Source organism: Manis javanica, chromosome 15 (genome assembly GCF_040802235.1).
Source record: "Manis javanica isolate MJ-LG chromosome 15, MJ_LKY, whole genome shotgun sequence".
Classification (NCBI taxonomy): Eukaryota; Metazoa; Chordata; class Mammalia; order Pholidota; family Manidae; genus Manis; species Manis javanica.
The window spans coordinates 11,837,563-11,858,970 of NC_133170.1; the positions used below are offsets into that span (position 1 = coordinate 11,837,563).

Here is a 21,408-nt window from a genome sequence, read left to right on the forward strand (position 1 = left end):
ACAAATGACACCAAAGCCAAAATCTGGTGGTCGTTCTCAACTCACTAGCCTTCCCCACATAGAACATCATCAAATCCTATCAGTTCTGCCTCTGAAGTTTCTATTCAGCACAGCCTCTCATTTTCATCCCTTCCAGTCCATTTACTCACGTAATTTTTTCTTGGGTAATTGTAACATCTCCTGAAATGTCTCCCTACCTGTAGTCTTACTGTTCGCTGAACTGTCCACTGTGTGTTTTTCAGATCTTTCCAAACTCCACATATGATAGCTCTGCCTTCCGTAAAATCCTTTAATGTCATCCCTTACATTTTTAGATTGAACCTAAACTCCTTAGTATGGCTTCAGAAGTCTTCATTGTTTGAACGCTGCTTATCCCTCTGTCTGTTCTTGCTACCCACCCCTTCATTCTCTTTTTCTCCTTCCCCTCTTCCCACCCTTGGATCTTCCAGACTCCAGTCCCGTAAACCCACACATCTTTTCCTGTGTGTTTCTGTCTGCCTAGAAGCCCTCCACAACCCCAGCTTCCTGGTGCGCTCCCTCATTTCCTCTATTATTTTAAGAAATACAGTTATCTTGTATTTCTTCATAAATTTAAAACTATGCAAAAGCTGTGACACATACCTTTGTATTTATAGCTATTTTGATCCATTAGAACAAAAGCAATGAAAATGAGTGCACTGAATTTCTAAAAGCAGTGTTACAGTTTCTTGGACTAGTAAATCTAAATAGTTTGTGGCATGTAATGTAAATTCAGAAAAAATAGGAATTTCTGTTATTTATGAGGTATTTGTGGGGTTTGTAAATGCAAAAATAGTTACCTTCTCTGTTTTAAGCTTTTTGAGGGCAGGGACTATGTCTCTTCATTTTGTAAGCTCTGTAACCTGTAATTCCATACTTTACACATGCTAGGTACTAAATTATGTTTTGAGTTTGAGTCTGGTTTGGATTATAAGCACCTAGAATACAAGGATCCTGTCCGTCTAAATAGCTCTGAAGAGTGTAAATGAAGCCTGGGTCTTCAAAATGTTTTTCTGATAATGATGATTGATTTCTAAAGAATAATCTTTAATACTAAATAATATTGAGAAAAAAGGTTATGTTAATTTATAGAAACATGTGATTCCATAATATTTTATAATATTATTTTACCTTAAAAAATAATGCAGTTGTTAACTGAGTGTACCCAAAAGTTCTTTGAAATTGTACTTTGAAGTTGTAAATTTGTTATGGACTTACTGTAAGTAAATGATGAAAGGAAAGGATATTTGCAGATACCTGGAAATATATTCAGTTTCCTCTATACTAAGAGATGGTCTATTTTTTAAAAAAAGCACTGCATACTGCTTAGTGACACACTGGATTTCTAAAACACAACTTTCCAAAATATCTTCTTGTAAAATTATTAGAACAAATTGTCTTCAGTGCTTTTCAATATTAGCACTAAAATTACGTTATAGAGAAGAATTGTTTTTCAAAGGCATTTGAGCAAAATGACATGTTAACTATCTTTTAGTAGCAAGTTCTATCAATTTAAAGCAGAAAAGCATGGGAACCAAGTATGCTATTTTGAGGTAGAAAGCATGAAGATAACAGGTGAAAAGTGACCTTTCAGTCTCCCATCTATGTCCCCAGTTTTCTCTTTGTCATAAATGATCACAGACGAACAGTAGTGGACCACTAGTTAGCACACTGATAGTGATTTAGTATAAATTAACTACTTGTTTCCATTCCTGGACATGCAGAGTAATTAGCAACTGGGACAGATGAAATTAATTCAGACTTTACCCTTTAGCAGTTTCATAGGGCATGTAGTTAAGTGACAGCATTACTGTTTCTTCCTTGGTAATAAGTTACATGATCATTTTGGTTGCAAAAGTGAATATTATATGCCTTGGAGTGAGAAATTAGATAAAAATATATATGTATGTTGGAGCTTTTTTAATTAAAGTGGAAAGCACATATTATTATGCTTACTTGATAGTAATGTGAGGAAGAAAGCTTTAAGTTTATACACTTTGAAGTACGTATGTTTGAACTATAAAACATCATCTACAGTTGCTACCAATGGGTATTACTTCTGTCTCGTACCAGCTAGTGTGTTCTGTATCACCGAACACGGTATTATTATGTGCCAGGGGACTCATTAAGGAAAATAGCGTGAAAGGTACAAACTTGTGGAATATTTCCCCAATAGAGATCATTCTCTGAGACCCTATGTAAAGAAGGATTCGTTGCCCCATGGGCAAATATACATGTTTATTTTTATAATAAACCACTCAAGTAACCTCGAACATATTCTGTACTACTTATTTCCTACTGTAGTATTTCTCTTCAATTGGAATAATTTTACCTCGATGAAGGATTTGAACCATGTCTGCCATTTTTGTGACTTTTACAAATTGCAGAACCAGGCTCCCTGCTGTTTTTCTCTCCTGGGGATATAGCTAGAGAGCTAGACATACAGGTAAACAGATGTTGAGAGGAGGGAGAGATGGGTAAAGATAGATGATAGATGATAGATAGATGGATAGATAGATGGATAGATGATAGATGGATAGATGATAGATAGATAGATAGATAGATAGATAGATAGATAGATAGATAGATAGATGATAGATAGACAGATGATAGATAGATGATAGATAGATGGATAGATAGATAGATGGATAGATAGATGGATCGATAGATAGATAGATAGATGATAGATGGATAGGTGATAGATAGATGGATAGATAGATAGATAGATAGATGATAGATAGATGGATAGATAGATAGATGATAGATGATAGATAGATGATAGATAGATGGATAGATAGATGAATCGATAGATAGATAGATAGATAGATAGATAGATAGATAGATAGATAGATAGATGATAGATAGATGGATAGATAGATAGATGATAGACAGATGATAGATAGATGATAGATAGATAGATGGATAGATAGATAGATAGATAGATAGATAGGTAGATAGATAGATAGATAGATGATAGATGGATAGATAGATAGATAGATGATAGACAGATGATAGATGATAGATAGATGATAGATAGATAGATGGATAGATAGATAGATAGATGATAGATGGATAGATAGATAGATGATAGATAGATAGATGGATAGATAGATAGATATGCATGCATGTAGTTTTTTAAAATCAGAGACATAGTAGAAGAAAGCATTTTGCTGAACAAGAAATTAAAGAAACGATAATTACTTGTCCTCTTTTCATTGTCACTGATTTCTCAGAAGAAATTCATCCTCATTATCAAAAAAACATTTTGTAGACCCAGGCTGCCTTCACACTCTTTAGAACTGTTTAGACTGACAGGATCCTTACATTCTAGGTGCTTATAATCCAAACCACGTAACATTAGCATGAATCTAGAAGGCAGAGACTGCACAGTGAAGTACAGCATAAATACACAAAAAGGAATTCATTTAGGAGAAGGCCCAGATGCAGGTGTGTGATACACAGACAAAAAGAACATTGCTGAAGTTTGATCTTCTCTGCTCTAATGTGGTATTTGCAAACAGCTCTGGCACCAAGATTATTGTCATATGGCTACCGCCCAGAACCTGGCTCAGAAAGCCTACTGTTTATTAAGATAAATGCAGATGTGTCTGCAAAGGAGCACTTCAAAATAACAGACCTTCTTAATAACCATGTGCCTAGTTTGGGATTTTTTTCAATCATTTGCTTTATCATCTGCTGTAGGTCATTCCTGAAAGCCCTATTGTGTCATTAACTGGATTATGGCTCTGATTTGAGCTTCTTTTTTCATATTTAAAAAGCTTTCCAAGGCTGCCCTTCTCTGGTTTCCACTTAAGCGAAATTAAAAGTCTGACTGTTAGGTATTGCCTTTAGACCGGCTGAAACAGCTCCTCCAGCTTACATCCTTAGGGCCTCATTAGGAAGAGGCTCACAGCATGCCTGACACTGGTTAATATTTGCAGAACTCATTTACCTACATTGGAAACAAACCAAAAAAAGGCCAGACAAATCCCACGGAACTGAAGAAGGCTGAGGGCATCAGTGCCCATCATCTGGGTCACCCTTCTCTGTCGGAGGTGGATGACCCACCAGGCGATGGCTCCTTATCTCTTCTAAGCAGAAAGAGACCTCTTGAAAATGTGTCTTCAACCTTTGTTGTGAAATATTCCACAGGACAAAATATGCAACCCATCAGCTTGAGAGAGGAAGAGAATAAGGAAAGGATTCTTTTCCAAAGCAAAATATATTCTTTATATAAACCTAGTTAGCCAGAGAATTTGGTTTTCAAGAGGATACAGGATAATTTTCCCATTATTGTGCCTCTGCTCTAATGGGATCCGAAACTACGATATGGTGATTTACAGTTTCTCTGAGCAAACTAGTCAATGCTTGGTCTTTCCTATTTATCTTTGCTCTTTTAAAATTCCGTTTTGTGGTATTGCCTGATAAATGGCATTTAGATAAATGTGTCCATATGGGGGAAATCTGGTGTGAATAATTATGGACAAAATGTCCTCGATAATTGATCTCTTCTCATATCAAAGTTATTTTGGAGCCATCGTGTTTGTTCAGTTATGAAGATAACTTTGATAAAATCTAGATAAGTGTGCTTAAATCCTAGACACTAGCTTATTAATAAAAAGGCAGACTAAGCTTTCGTGAATCATCGGGGTAGGAAGAGGCCATGGAGTACCTGGGCTGTTCGCTAAAGAGATTCTGGTCTATTGCACTCCTTCTGAAAAAAATCATATTGGAGAAATGTGTCAAAAGCTCTTGAACCCTGGCTGGATTTTATTAAGTTAATCAGCATAAAAAATTGCAGTGATGAACCCTTGGTTCAGGATTTTTATAATGCTTCCTCTACTTACCTTTTTTCTTTCTATTTGTTGAAGGCATACAACGTCTTCAAGCATTGTACAGCACTTTCTTCACCAGTGATTTCTACTACATTTTCATGCAAGCCATAAGTTTTTCTTCAAAACCGTATTTTTATATCCTCAGCTTGTTTGTGGAATTCTGATTTTTTTTAAAATGGGAAGCCTTCTTCCATTTGGAATTGTTGGGGAAAAGTGTGTACACATTTGGCAGTTCTTGTTACTTAATACTGTAGATTCTAAAGAACAAAGTTTGAATATCCCCTTTTCCTGGACCCTCAGTATCAATTGTGTTTAAAATTTTTGCCAAGTTCATAGATGGCAAATTTATTATTAGCAGTATTTTTTTAAATCTGCAAATGGAATGAAATGTTATTGGTAATTGCTCTCCTTTTCCTCTGCAAATTTGGTTCTACTGGGTATAGAAACTACTTGAAACTTTCATTTCCTGACATTTCATAATACTATTCTTAATTGGTTTTTATCCTATTATTCTTGGATCTCCTTAGCTCATATTCATTAATAGTAAACACAGAAGCCGTGGTGCTGACCCTCTAATATTTATACTCGATGTTCTCATAAATAAATCCTGTGGGTACATTCAGAGTTTACATCTATATGCTTAAAACCTGTGAAATATGGCCTGGGTGACATTTCTGCTTGATATAGTAGCTATCTTCAAATATCTGGTGGAGGTTAGGATTAAAAAGAGTGGTGGAAAATACTGAATGTCCTTTAAGTCTATTGTTCTATTTTATTGTCACAAGAGCTGAGGCTCAGTAAGAAGTAACTTGCTTGGCCAAGATTATATGGCTAATAAGTGGAAAAGTCATGTCTTTCTAGAAAAGGCCCTTTGGAGAACCACCACTTTTTGTAGACAAGAATAAAACTTCATGTTAGGATAACAACATCACAGAGTAGGGACATGTGGAGTTAATCCTACCGTGTCACAGTTGGATGACCTCATGCAAACAGAATCATCTCTGTGTTTTAGTTTACTCAACTTCAAAGTGGGGATAATGACACCTATTTCAGCAAGTTTGTTGTGCTCATTAAATAATGCATATGAGAGCGCTTTGTTAATTTTAAGCTCTGTAGGTGAGGGGTGTGTGTGTTTACAAGCTTGCATTGTTATTGTTTGTGTCTGGGTGTGTGTGTATGAGGTCATCTCTTGAAAAATCATTTTTACAGCTATCCTTTAAAACATGTCCCACCTTAAATGCCTAGAAGTTTTTATATTAAGCCACTCTTCAGTTTGGGCCATAAAAATATGGAGGAGAAAACACTGGGAGATTGAACTTAAGTACATTACTCATAAGTGTCTCTTATGTCCATCGCTTCATCTCTCTCAATGTGGCCATGATTTTGATTCAGACCTTCATCCTTCCACCTTGCAGTGTTTAGCTGACTTCCCTTCATCCAATCTCCTCCTTTCTATCAACCTTCCATTCTGCTAGTGAAGTGATCTTTCTAATAAAAGAAAGTCAATCATATCACTTCATTGATTATGAACATTTAAGGGTTCAACATTGCTTATAAGATGCAATACGAATGCCAAAACAGCTTGTAAAGCTCACCTAACTTCTCTTATCCCCACCCCGTCCTCCTGGTCACCTGTTATTTTCCTTTTACCACAAGTTTCATGATCAGAGCTCAAGAAATGTGGGGACTTACAGTGATGTTCTTTCTTTAATATATTTTTTAACTATAGATACTATGGTCATTAAAACTTCAGGAATATTATAAAATTCAACATGTCTAACTATAGTCATATCATTTCTTGTATACTTATTTTTCATCAATGAAATTTATTGATTTCTTTCCAGACAAAACTTGTCTTTGACATTTTTATCATTTCACCATCTTCGTATTAAAGATAATAGTGGCATATAAAGCTGAAGGCTAAGATGTTTGATTTTTGTCTCTCTATTGAGGGAACAGTGCGTATGGCAATAATTCATAGATTTCACTTGCACTTTTCTGGATGTAATTCTTATTTTTATTGAAACTTTGGTTATTGAATACTTAGGGATAGGAAGCTTTGCCTAAAGGTACAGCCTCATTAACAATATTGCAGTATAAAATTAAAATATAAACATCATTAAAATTTTACAAAAATGTTTTATTTATAATGATCTGTCGTTGAAAACATTGGAGAAAATACGCTTTTCTGACCAAGTACAGTACCCTGAATGATGTTACTTCCGTAAGGATTGCCGATCTTTTCAGTCTGTCAGCATCTTGTTTGCATAATTACTCACCTTGTCAGTTACTCACACATGAGTGTTGAATGAGTAGTGCTGTTATTTCAAATATTCTAATCTCAGAATATTCTCTGGAACCTGTTCCTTAAAATAAACCTAAAATACAAATTTGTTCTGTTATCATACACTATCTTCTAAAATTAGGGATAGAGAATGAGAATAATATATGGTTGAAGTTCAGCTAATGAGATGCTGAATATTTGTTTCCTATGGCTAAATGATTGGTAGTGAGTTTAGTGGAGGAAATTTACTGAGTTTCAAAACCAAGAGCCAGGTTACTCTAGCTGATGCTACCAAGAACATACAAGAATGCCAAAGTGAGTCAATGCATTGAGGGTTTTCTCTTAAAATAGATTTTCTTACAAAATAAATGTTTTCCCTATGATTCAAATTATCTTAAGCAATTTTCTATTTTGGAACCCCTCATGGGGTTTGTTATTTTTGTGGGGAAAATCCAGGGACACAGAAGAGAAGCAGAAACTGTATCTTACTCATCTTGTGCCCTTGGGTTTAGCCTGGCACATTGTAAATGTTCTTTAATGTTTGATTAATAAATAAATGAATGATTGAATGGGTGAATGGATGAAGGTATGAATGAAATAAAGATGTCAAAAAGTCAGGGAATCAGATATAATAAATGTAAGCAATGATTTACCAAATCCCTATGTATATGATATACCTAAGAATGATTTCGTACCACAATGCATCATATACTTTCAAATGAATGTCATTTTTCAACATTATTACTTTAGTCTACGAAGCCTATTGTTCAAAGCAATTTTTAAAATATTATTTTGTATTCAATTTCAGAATAATTTGGAAGTTATATATTAAAACAGCTTCAATGGTTTATTATTTTATAGGAACGTCTAAAAAATTTAAGCAAATTTATTACCAAGTGTTCTCACCCAATTCAGTAGGCAAAAACGGGCTTAAAATTACTTTTGAGGCTTTAAATTCACATGCCATCAGAAAAGTTTTGCTTATTGAGATGTGTCCTAGAGACACATCTGCAGTTTATGAATGACAATCCCCAAAACAGAGCAATGAAATTACTGGAATAAGGTTGCTGTTTCTAAGGAGACTACTTTGAAGGGGCAAAACTCATTTTAAAGTATGTTGAAAAAGCGATCTCGTTAAATTATTACCCATACCTCAAAGCTGCATTTAATGGCATAAAAATTAATGTGATTTGACCCACTAAGGAAGTTACAAATTCATATTGATGACTATCTATACTATCAATACTTTTTCTAAATACATATTTATTCTGGGTAAGTATGGATTATTCCTGGGCAAAAGTAACTCAGTTTGATTTATTATATGAAATGTTTCCCTGGGAGAATGAAATTCTGAAATTTTAAAAGGTAGTACTAATGGTTTGTCAATTCCAAGAAGATGAAGGATTTTGTTTCATTAAATAAACATTTTTATTGTGGGATAAAGCAACGAAACGATATGCTGCCTTTTCTACCACTTTACCCCCTTTTGTGGGGGTGTTAATGTGACCTACATGCTAATTCATATAGTAAAATCATTAGGAAGGTTTTGGGTTGCTAAATGTGCTGGATTTTCCTTTTGAAAAAACTGGGTTGGGTTTGGTAAAACTACCTTTACTTTAGTAACTAGTTTACCTTTAACCTGAATCTTAAAAATTCTCCTTGTTTGAGAACAGAAGTAAGTAAAGGTATTCTGAATTAGTTCAGGAATAAAAACATTACGTATACCATCTTATTTTGGAACATTCCAGATTGTTACAAAGAATACAGACAAGTGAAATATAAAAGAGTAAGAGACGAGTCTGCTTGAAGGATGCTAGAACCCATGTGCTTTGCCATATTGTTCTCTATTTATTGCTCTTGAGTTACGTATGTTTTTTAATGCAGTAAATATTAGTACTTCACTTAATGTGTCAGATGGGTTCAAGGGGAAGACTTAGCTGACCAATTAATTCATCTGCATTATATGAAAACAGTGTTAGGTTTCTATCAGGACAGGTCATCTGACAAGAATTCATTTACAAATCAGGCTGAAATTCAGAGTACATTGCCTGTAGGACTCCTACTATAAACTTGATCTGCAAGACCCAGCCAAATCTCTAGACAGATAGTTCAAACATTTAGTTATGTTGCCCTGGACTTGTTAAATTAATCAGCCAGAGAACAAGTAAGCATTTAGAGATTAAATGAAAATATGCCTACTAAGTTATACCTACTGACATTGAAAGGTAAAAAGAAAGTTGTGATGGTAAGAGTTGCATTTGTTTCTATGCCTTTGCTTAATTACTGTCTTAATTAAGCTTATGCTTTCTACAGTGTGATGGTAAGTATATGCACCTATTTTGAAATTAGTGCAGTATTTAGATATGCTATAATTGCGTGCAATAATATAACCTAATAATAATTACATACAATTCTGAGCATTAATTTAGTTCAATGAGGAATTTTAATGTTTTGGATTTGTATTTATTTGAGCAAATATTTATACATTTTAAGAAGTTTAAAAATGCTTAACTGTGTATAAGAATAGTAAAATACCGTAGGAATGATAATGAAACAAAAATGTAGATCAAATAGATTAGGAGGCTGAAATGATACTCCACTGCAGTGAAAATGGAAGAACACTGAAGATGTAAGATTGGAGACAAGAAGGAAAATAAAATGTCATTAGACTAATCAGAGAGAAGTACTGAATGTTATGCAGAAAAAAATTGTAATTATCATGGACAAGCATAAGAAAGAAAGTCTATTTTATAACTTAGAACACTGCAGAGAACTTGGGTACTGTTTTCATACCGTACCTACCTCTCATTTCTTGTGATCAAACACCATTATTTACAAAAACACATTTTCCCACATTTTTCACCTTCTTAGGAAACTATTCCATGGATGGATTTTAAAGTGTATGGTTATACCTTCAGAATCTTCTATTTCCTTTGTTTTGGACAATTTATATTGTTCTTTCTAGAATTCAGTCATTGAACTCATTCATTGTTGAAGTTAGAAAAAACATATGTTAAATTTTTCTCGAAATGAGATATATATGAACACAAATTAATTGCACATTATTTTATTAAGTGCTAAGTTCCACTAGAATCACGCTGAGTATAGCTAGTTTAATAGATGCAACAGATAAACATTAAGAAGAGCGATCAAAAATAAGATCTGGGAAGTGGTGTCTGGGAGGAATGAATAGAGGAAGGTGAAGAGGAAGAGGGAGAAAAAATGGTGAAGTGTCCTGCCTTCTGAGGTTACAGTGCTGGTTTCCCAGAAGAAGACCCTGAGACAAAGATTCATGTGCAAGTGATTCATTAAGGAAGTGTTCCTAGGAGAAACCTGTAAGGATGCTGGGAATGCAGAACAGGGAGGCCTGGAGGCCAAGCAGGACATGATTTCAGGAGAAGTCCTGACCTAGTCCTATGGGGGCCTTGGGATGTCAGCTACACTTTAGAGTTGTCCTCTGACAGGGAAGGAGTTGGACTCTCACTCGGCCCTGCTAGACAGTCATTGATTATAAGCCTGCAGGGCAGGGCATGGGGGATGACACACATTGCTGGGTTCTTCCCGCTTCCTGCTCTCACAGTGCAAAATGCCCACAGCCTGGGAGGAGTCCTCAGAAGAAAACTTGCAGGTGACGAGCAGGAGAAACAAAGCCCCCAGCAGCTGGGAACTGGATTCTCAGAACCACTGCAGGTGGGGTCTGGTCTGAGCACCAGTAGTGGCCATAAACAGAATTTCAGAACAGAAGTATCTGTCTTTGTGGTGCTTTCCCCTCTCTTTCTATCTTACTTTCACCTCCTGCTGCTGTTCTTTCCAAGCTTTTTCAAGTCCCTGATACACTAGAGCCATCCAGGCCCACCTCCTTTCTCAGAGGGCTCCAAGCTCAACCACCTATTTTACTTCCCAACTGAATAAAAGTCTCATTTTTGTAGCACAGCCCAGCTAATCATTAAGAAGAGACAGGTTCAGATTCATTCACATTATCTTTTGTTTTTAACAGCCCTTTGTTAACCTAAGTGAATATCTTATTCCTAGTATTTTACACCGTTTAAGTGAAGAGAACTTGACAGGGTACAAGGGAAGGCATTTCTCAGCGTGGAGGCCACCGTGTGAGCAGGAAGTGGTCCTAGATTGCTAGTCTTGTTTTCTGTACTTGTGAACCCAAAGGCTTTCTCATGACTGCAAGTTTGGCTTTTTTTGAGGGTGGTGGGGGTGGTTTGGGTTTGTTTTCTGAATAACTGCATGTCATGATAGTAACACTGGGGAAGTAACAACCAAAAAGTAAAGTTTGATAATAAAGAAGTTTGGACGCTCTTTCAAAATACTTTGGCAAATGATAAGTGAAGAAAAAATCTCAAATATTTTTCATTTATCTTAGCAATCATGAATATATTTTTCTACCCCCTCACCCCCACCATAGGGTAAGGCTCACTGATTTCTCCTCTGTTATGTAGGGTTGCAATGTATGCAATTTATTTGTAAGAAACCCCTGGAAATAACATTTATCAAGAGTGCTCATTATATTTATTCTTCAGTTATTTATAGAGGACTTTCAATGTGAGGAGAGTTCTCTGAACAGTGCTTCGAGCACAATAATACCTGTTCTCAAGGAGGATCCACTTGTTTATATTGAATTTCAAGTTCTCAGTGGAGACTAGACAGTCAAATAAACATAAGAAAGAAAATATTTTAAAGTGTTTATCCAATAACATAAATGTGTTCCTGATTATAAGACATGATTTACTTCTACAATAAATCTCTGATACTTTAAAAAATTTTTCCTATTTTCAAAATAAAATTTTTACTCATTTTTATATGACACATAATCATATTATTTATTATAATAATATAACATGCTAATGATAATGGTTGTATTATTGTATGTTACTATATTATCAAATATCAGGGAAGAAGGAAGAAGAGAAACAAAAAATGCATTTTACCCCAGGAACATGGCATAACTACTGGAAATATATTCTTTTTCCACTAAACGTTTTCTTTATATGTGCATTTTTGTATCCTACTTTCTTTCACTTAACATTAAAGCATAAGCATTTTTTTCTGTTGTTTAAAACTCTTCATAAATCTTTTGTTAATGCCTCCCAATCATCCCACTGAATGGGTGATTAGCCTAACAATTCTCTGATTATTGGGCACATAACTTGCTTACAAATTTTTCTTTTGCCCTTGTAGAAGGGGAACCCACCCAACTTGTAGTGCTTAGCCCTTTGCAAATAGCTGTGCAGAAGGGGCATTAGCACTTTGAATTTCTGTTATTTAGTGAGCCTCTGAGGTACTCTCCATGTCCTTCGCTTCCTGCCAGCTAGCTTTCTATTTATAATAAGACTTTAATGTCAGTAATAGGCCCTCACAGGGCTGACTATTCCTGGTGCTTCTGGCCTCCATCTAAAGTCAAGCAACAGAGTTCTGAATGGCCCTCAAGGACTTGCACTTTACAGGTGTTTCCACAGGCCAGCAGCAGCCGGAAGCTAAAGGACAGCTGCATATTTTGAGATCAGCTGGAGCTTTGCTAGTTTCTCTTGGGTGGGGTGGAAGTTACTACCAGTCTCCTAGTCTCCAGGGAAATCTAGAGAAGGGAGCTTGCGTGTGCTTGCGTGAAGTTAACTGGCAGGTCGAATGTTCCTTCCCAGTCTCCTAATTTACTCTAGTGACTGGGAGTCTCAGGAACAGGAGACAGAAATTCTGTGTGTGTGTGTGTGGTATGTGTGCTAAAATGAGAACATTTTATTTGTTAAGGTGATAATCTCTGTGGTAAGAATTTAGGGCAACAGTTAGTCTTGCATCAGTTTCCACACAATAACTTCTATGAATGTTTAATATCTTAGAATCACCTTACTTTTATTGTAAAGTTACCTCTTGCCGTTATTTCATCCTCTATAGTGAGGAGTGCAAGACAAAAGTAAGGTTCCATGGGTCCAGGGAAGAAGGTGTTGTTAACCTATATGTCTGAGAACAGGATCATAGAGAGGAGAGGTCATGGGCGGGATATCTGTACTTATCCCAGTAGTCAGAGCTTTTCTAGAAAACTGTTTTAGAAAGCATATATTACTTTGAAACAGCAGTAGGCAAAGAAAGACCAAATTGTGATGTAATCATCAAGAAAACCATATTTGTAATAAGGTTAATTAAATTTGCCGCAATCTTGAGACAAGCATCCTGTAACAGTGCCAGTAAATCTGGTCTTGCTTTATCAAGCTAAAGGGCACCCCCTCCTTCGCCCGGAACGAGTAGCTCATTGCCAGGGGACACACACAGGCTGGCAACAATAACTAATACGTTATGAGAGGCTAGACAAGTTAAATAGAATTCGTCTCTGAACTGAAGGGCAAATTGTAAGAAATTTCTTTGTGTGCTTGTGATGCTGTTAAATTGAAAGCACAATGGGAGGTTTGGTGGAAGCAACAAAGGTTGAAATGACGGCCTGCTGTTTGGAGCAAGCATCCCTGCTCCACCAGGGGTCCAGACATCTGCTAACAACAGCCACTCCTTGTCAGGTTCTGCCCCACACAGGGCGCAGGACCACTTTGCACCATTGAACTCACCAGAATCTTCGAGCTCTACAGTGTGCTCTACATCAAGAATGTTTATGTAATAAAACAGAGCTAATTTAATTAAACATTTCAAAGGGAAACATTATTTTAACACTAATTAGATATGATTACAGTGTTTTTTCTCTCTCTCTCTCTCTCTCTCTCTGCTAGGGCTGAGCTTCACTAAGCACCTTCATTTTGCATTCTTTGTTCAATTTTGTAACCAAGTCTGACTGAATAATGCAGTGCTGTCCTGTCCTATTGTATTCATCCCGGGATGTTGACAAGTTCAAAACCCTTCACCAAATGTAAGATGATTCAAACAAAGGACACCAACAAAAATGATAAATTGGACATAGTCATCTTGGTAGGAAAACATGTTAACTTATATCCATGTCTGGCCTTTTTTGGAAACACTTTCAAAGTGACATTCGGTAATTTTTTTTTATTTCAAACCTGTCAGGTTGGTACAGGCAACAAGTGCCCCCCTTTCCCAGGTGAGCAATCCAGGGCTCAGGTAGGGTAAGGAGGTCAGGAGCAAAAGAACATTGGCTAAGATACGCGACTCAGAGCCTGCCTTCTGGGGGTCTCTCTCTACAAGAGCTGGCAAAGTACTTCTGCTCAAGGTAGTTAAAACCCTCTAGATACAAAAACACAAAATGTGCATGGAAGTTATGCTGGATTGTAATGAATAGACAAAAGACTTTAGTAAATGACATAGAAAATGCTGTGATACACTTTTAACTAATGAAAGGCCGAAAAAAAGTCTTTAAACTCCCCCAAAACACTGGTTTTACTCAAGACATATGACAACTTACATCTTTATTTATGTATGTAGTATATTAATGGAAGTCTAAAGAAATTCACAAAGATTTGAGATATGATTTCTACAGAATAGAACATGCCTGGATGTTGGAAAACAAATCACTTGAAAGCCACTCAGTGATTAGGGAAACAGAGGATTTTAAATGTTTGAATGTTTCTTAATGAATTCAGTGAGATGAGACATTTTCCTAGTTTCTTCAAGGCTATTAATGATTAAGAATAAAGTAGAGGGAAATGTGTATCAAATGGTATTATGATAATCAGAATATATTTTATGTAGTCTTGAGAAACAGTAAGCTTGTTTTTTTACCTCTTAGCTTAAATTCTATGAAATCATACTTTTTTTAAGAAAGAGAGAAACTGGTTGTCTGCAGTCCTAATTAAAAAAAAAAAAATCAATGAGTTTTTCTTTTCAACTGCCAGCCCAGGCTTGAGGGCATAGCAGGAGCTGTGAAGTATATTGTGTTCATTTTGCTGTGAGAGTCATTCAGGAAGGAGTTGCCTTTCGTGTGCCAAAGAACTGATATGATGCCCCCAGGACACTGTTGCACACGTACATCATCATCGTCATTATCACCATTATCATCACCAAGTAAAGCTTTAACAAATAAATCAGAGAGAACTTTTTCTCAGTCATCACTATGTACTTGAAATTATGGCTGTGAATAACACCCAAATAAATGATAGATGATGTACTATCTCATTAAGTTGGCATAGCTGTTTGTCTTGAAATTTTCAGTGACTGTGTAGGATTCCTTTTTCATGAATTACAGATTCATTATGTACACCTTTGCAGATATCTCTAAAACTTGGAATAGGAAACTAAAGGATAAAAATACTTAGTAAATTAGAATGTTCCTCTCCCCCCCCCGCCCCCACCGCAGTCAAGTCTCATTCTCAACTTCCTCATTTCTCTATTAATATCCCCATTGTTCCCATCTGCTTTCACTTTAAATATGGAATCTCCTTTTAGATCTCAATCTCCTTTGGCATGTACATCAAATATAATCATAAGTTATACAATTTCTTTTATATTGTGTGGTGTCTTCCTTGCTATCCCACTAACACGACTTTTATACAGCCCCTCTTCACCTCACTCCAACACACTGCTTTACAAACAGTCCCCCTTCCTAATTCTCTCTGAATTTCTCTATCATGCAATTACCATATCTTCTTAAAACAAGGCCTTTGCTTTTTTGACACTTTGTTGAAAACTTCCTCCCTTCTCACGGAGGGAAGACAATTTTTTACCTTCACCACCAATCCTGCTAGAATTCTGTTCTAGGCCCAGCCACCGATCCTCTCAGTAACTGCAGCCCAGGAGCTGATTCCTCCTTTATTTTATTTAGTGTCTGTGTGTCTTGTGAATTGTTTACTGGCTATTCCTTCTTTTCAAAATTTTCATCTCTATGTCATCTAGTGTCTCCATCCTTCTAGCCACCGTATCTTAGTATTTTTTATAGTATCTTCTTCCCCTGCTTCTTAAATAATGATACTCTTGCTGATTCTGTTTGACGTCTTCCCTCTGAATCTGCCACCTTTCTTAGAGTAATTTCACTGAAGCCAATGGCTTTGACTACCACGTAAAGGCCAGTGGTCACCAATGCTTCTCTTAGCCCATACGCTTATTAGCACAACTATTTAATAAACATCTGTAGTTGAAAAGTGCCACAAACACCTCCATTTCCCATTTCCAAAATGGTATTATTTTTCCTACTCCAACCAAAATCTTTTCTTGCTTCTCCTAATCTACACCAAACCCACTACTTCTGCGCTTGGATGAGTCAGAGCCTGAGAATCTTCCTGGACTGCATATCACACAAATATTTATTTAGCAACTACTGTTAGCCAGACCTTTCTTTAAGCACAGGGGATATAGCAGTGGAGTTAAAAGACTAAATCCATGCTCTCATGAAGTATGCATTCTAGTAGAAGAAAAAATATATAGATGTATAGTTTCTAAATTTATGTAGGTATAATTGATATACAATAAACTGCCTGTATTTAATGTATACAATTTGATAAGTATTAACATAGACCCTGATAACAGTCACCACAATCAAGATAGTAAACATATCCATCACCTCCATTTTTTAGAATTTTATACAAATGGGATTTGACACTTTTTCCTCTTGGTTAGTTTGTTTCACTCACCATAATTATTTAGATTTATGATGTTATTATGGGTATTATCAACTCATTCTTTATTATTGCTGAGTAGCGTTCCATGTATGTATAAACTCAATTTATCTAATCCATTCATCTGTGGATAGAGTTCTGAGTTGTGTTGTTTTTGACTTTTAAAAATAAAGCTGCTATTCATATTCATGTCCACATTGTTTTATGGACATATTTTTAAAATACCTCTAGAGTTAAATATCTAGAAGTAGAATGACTGGATCATAGGGTAGATGTTATGTCTAACTTTTTAGGAAACTACCACTATTTTCCCACCAGCAGTGTAAAGGAGTTTCAGTTTCAGTTTTTTCTGATATTCATCACTACGTGGTGTGGTTAGTCTTTTTAATTTTTAGTCATTCTAATAGGTTCATAGTTCTATCTCACAGTGATTTACTTTACATGTAATTAATGACTAAGATGTTGAGAATATTTTCATGTGTTTATTTGCTATCTGCATCTCTTCTTGGTGAAGTGCCTGTTCATTTCTCTTGCTCATTTTTAAATTTTTTTTTTTTTTGGTTTTGAAAGTCCTTCATATATTTGGGTACAAATCTTCATCAATATACAATTTGACAATGTTTTCTTGTGGCCTATGACTTGACTATACATTCTTTAAAAAGTGTCTTTTGAGGAGTATAACTTTTTTATTTTGATGTGGTCAACTTATTTTTATATTATGCTTTTGGTGTTGTGTCTAAGAAACATTCACTAACCCAAAGTCATGATTTGCGTCTATGTGTTCTTCTAGTTCTACTGATTTAAGGTTTATATTTAGCTCTAGGATCCATTTTGAGTTAACATTAGTATATGGTACAAGATGAGGATTGAAGTTTTTGTTATTTCCAATACATGTCCAATTCCTCTAACATGAATTTTTTAAAAGACTGAACTTCCTTCACTGAATCTCCATTTTGCAACTCTGTCAAAAATCAGTTTTCTATGTATCTGTGGGTCAAATACATAGAAATCCTCTATAATATTCCATTGATCTATTTTTCCCTCTTTATGTTAATATAACAGTTTTTGTTTTGTTGTTTTTTTAAATTTCTGAAGCTTCATAATAAGACTTGAAATCAGGTCAGGTTAATGCATCAATTTTGTATTTTTTTCATCAGAATTTTATGGCTATTCCAGGGCCTTAGCATTTCATATAAATTTTAGGAGAATTTGTCCATTTCTACAAAATCCTTCTAGGATTTTGATTGGGATTATGTTAGAGTCACTGTAACCTATACAATGATTTGAGGAGAATTAATGTTTTAACACCATTAAGTCTTCTGATCAATGAACAAAGTATATCTCTCCAATTATGTAGGTGTTCTTTCATTTATCTTAACAATTATTTATAATATTCAGTGTATAAGTTCTGCACATTTTTTTCACATAATCCCCATTTTATCATTTTGAGGCTATTGTAAATGACATTGTATTTTAACATTAAAATTCTGAGTTTTCCTTTTTGCTGTGTAGAATACAATTGATTTTTGTGTATTGCACTTATATTCTACAACCCTCTTAACTCATTAGTTCTAGTAGTTTTATTGTAAATTCAGTCAGATTTTCTGTATGGACAATTATAATGTCTTTGGTAAAGATAGTTTTACTGATTTCTTTCATATCTAGCTGCATTGTATTGCCTTTCTGCACCCACATACAATCTCTACTACAAGGTTGAATAGAAATTTTGATAGTGGACACCTTGCTTTGTTTCTTATTTTAGGAGGTAGCATTCATTCTTTCATATTTAAGTATGAGTATTATGCTACTTATAATTTTTTTGTAGTTGTTTTTTATCATGTTGAAATGACTCCTTCCTACTCCTAATGCATGGAGAATTTTCATAAAGAATAGACATTGGATTATATAAATGTTTTTTCTACACCTATTGATATTATCACATAATCTTTCTTTTTAGTTTGTTAGTATTATATATTACATTGACCAATATTCAAATTTTTATATAAGCTTTATATAAATTCCACTTGGCTAACAATTTGTTAAGAATATTTATACCTACAATTTGCAGTCACAACATAGGTAGGTCATGGGAAAGGCAGTACAGCACAGAGAAGACAAATAATGACTCAATAGCATCTTACTGATAGACAGTGACTGCAGTGGGGGTGTGAGGACTTGATAATATGGGTGAATGTTGCAATCACAATATTGTTCATGTAAAACCTTTGTAAGATGGTGTATCAATGATACTTTAATTTTAAAAAAAAGAATATTTGTATCCATGTTCATGAGTGATACTGGTCTGTATTTTTCTTGTATTTCTTTTTCTGATTTAGTATCTCAGCATGCTGGCCTCATAGGATGACTTAAAAAGTACTCCTTCTGTTGGAACTTAGTGGAAGAGTTTGCAAAACTTGTTTATTCATTAGATGTTTGGCATAACTTACCAATGAAGCAATCTGGACCTAGATTTTTCTGTATGGGAAAGTTTTTTGTTTTTACTACAATTTCATTGTAGATAGATACAAGGCTATTTGTGTTATTTGTTTACTCTTGAGTGAGCATTGATGGTTTCTATCTTTAATGACTATGTCCATTTTATGCAAATTGCCAAGTGTCTTGGTATAAAGTTGATCATAACTTTTTCTTGTTATCATTTTAACATCAGAAGAATCTCTAGGGATGTCAGTTCTCTTATTCCTCATAATAATAAATTGTGTTTCTTATTTCTCTCTTCTTTTTCTTAGCAGTCTGGCTAGAGATTTATCAATTTTATTGGTCTTCTTGAAAAAGCAGATTTTGGTCTCATTCATTTTCTTTATTGATTTTTTTTTTGTTCATTGAATTCACTCTGACCTTCACAACTTCCCATCTTTTGCTCACTTTGGGTTTTGTTTACTCTTTTTGTTTAGGTTCTTAAGGTGGGAACTGAGGCCACTGGTTTGAGAGTTTTCCTTTTTTCTAACATAGGCATTTAAAGGTATGCATTTTCTTTAAAGTATTGTTTTAGTAGAATGTCACAAATTTTGATAGGCTATGTTTTCATCTCACTCAGTTTGAAATACATTCTCATTTGCTGTTTAGTTGCCTTTGGCCCGGAGGTTACTTCGAAGTATCTCCAAATATTTGGGGATATTCCAGATATAAAGTCATCGATTTCTAGTTTAATTCCATTGTGGTCAGAGAACATAACTATATATGGCTTAATCATTTAAAATTTACTGAGACTTGTTTTATGGACTGAATTTGGGCTCTCTTTACAAAAAGTTCCATGTAGATTTGGAAGCACATGTACTCCATTGTTGGGTAGAGTGTTCTGTAAATGTCAATTAGATCACAATGGTTGATAATGTTCTTCAAATTTTCTTTATAGTTGATGTATCATTTTATATTGATTTCAGACAATAGCACAGTGATTCAACAGTTTTATACATTACTAAATGCCATGATGTATGGTTGCCTTCTGTCAACATACAAAGATACTACAACATGGCTGACTATATTTCCTGTGCTGTGCTTTCATTCCTGTAACGAATTTATTTTATACTTGAACATTTGGGCTTCTTTATCCCCTTCACCTATTTCACTCATCCCCCTCCCCTAGGGCAGCCACTAGTCTGTTCTTTGTGTTTATGAGTCTATTTCTGTTTTGTTTTGTTTTTAGATTCCACACATAACTGAAATCATATGCTACTTTTCTTTGTCTTCTTTAAGTTAATATACACCCCTAGGTCCATCCAGTTATCATAAATGTCAAGATTTCAGTATATTTTTGTGGCTGAGTAATATTCCATTGTTATATATGTTCCACATCTTCTTTATCCATTCCTCTGTTGATGGACACTTAGGTTGCTTCCATATCTTCACTATTGTAAATAATGCTGTGATAAACATAGGTGTGCATATATCATTTCAAATTAGTGATTTTGGTTTTTTCAGGTTAATTCAGGATTGCAGGGCCATATGGTAATTCCGTTTTTAGTTTTTTGAGAAATCTCCATACTCTTTTCCATAGTGACTGTACCAATTTGTTTTCCCACCAATTGTGTATGAGGGTTCCCTTTTCTGTACATCCTCGCCAATGTCTTTTTGATATTAGCCATTCCAACAGGTGTGAGGTGATAGCTCAAATCTTCTATCCTAGTGATTTTCTGTCTACTTTCTATCAATTCTTGAGGCAAGGCTACTGAAATCTATGACTTTCTATCAATTCTTGAGGCAAGGCTATAGAAATCTATGACTACAATTACGGATTTGTCTGTTCTTTCCTGCAGTTTTGTCAATTTTTACTTCATGTATTTAGGGGCATGGTTCCCAAATGTGTAGGATTGCTACATGTTTTCCGTGGCTGTCCTGTGACTCCCAGCTGCCTTTTCTTTCCGGATTCAGCTCTGTCTCCTCACCTCAGGGAGTCGGCCAGCCCTGCCTGATCTTCTTTTTCTTGAACTGTACCCTGTAAACTTTCTCAAGAGGGTAACTTGGGGCAATCACAGAACTCATTCATGTGTTTCCTTGTTCTCAGGGATTAGTGCCGTCTGTTGCCGGATGTCCAATATATTAAAAAACATTGTTTCACAAAGTTTGTCCATTAATTTTGTTGTTTCTGGTGGAATTGTAAATCCAGTCCCAGAGAAAAAAGGAAAACTCTCAAACCTTTATTATTATGAAACAATCTTCTTCATTACAGATAATACTCTTTCTTCTGAAATCTACTTTTTCTGATATTAAAACTATTAAAACAGCTCCATTGGCTTATGGT

General features: G+C 35.2%; 1 protein-coding gene across 15 annotated transcripts in view; it reads left to right on the forward strand.

Annotated features, from left to right (window-relative positions):
* SOX5 (SRY-box transcription factor 5) overlaps positions 1-21,408 on the forward strand; it is a 938,132-nt gene that overhangs the window by 351,204 nt on the left and 565,520 nt on the right. The window lies entirely within an intron of this gene.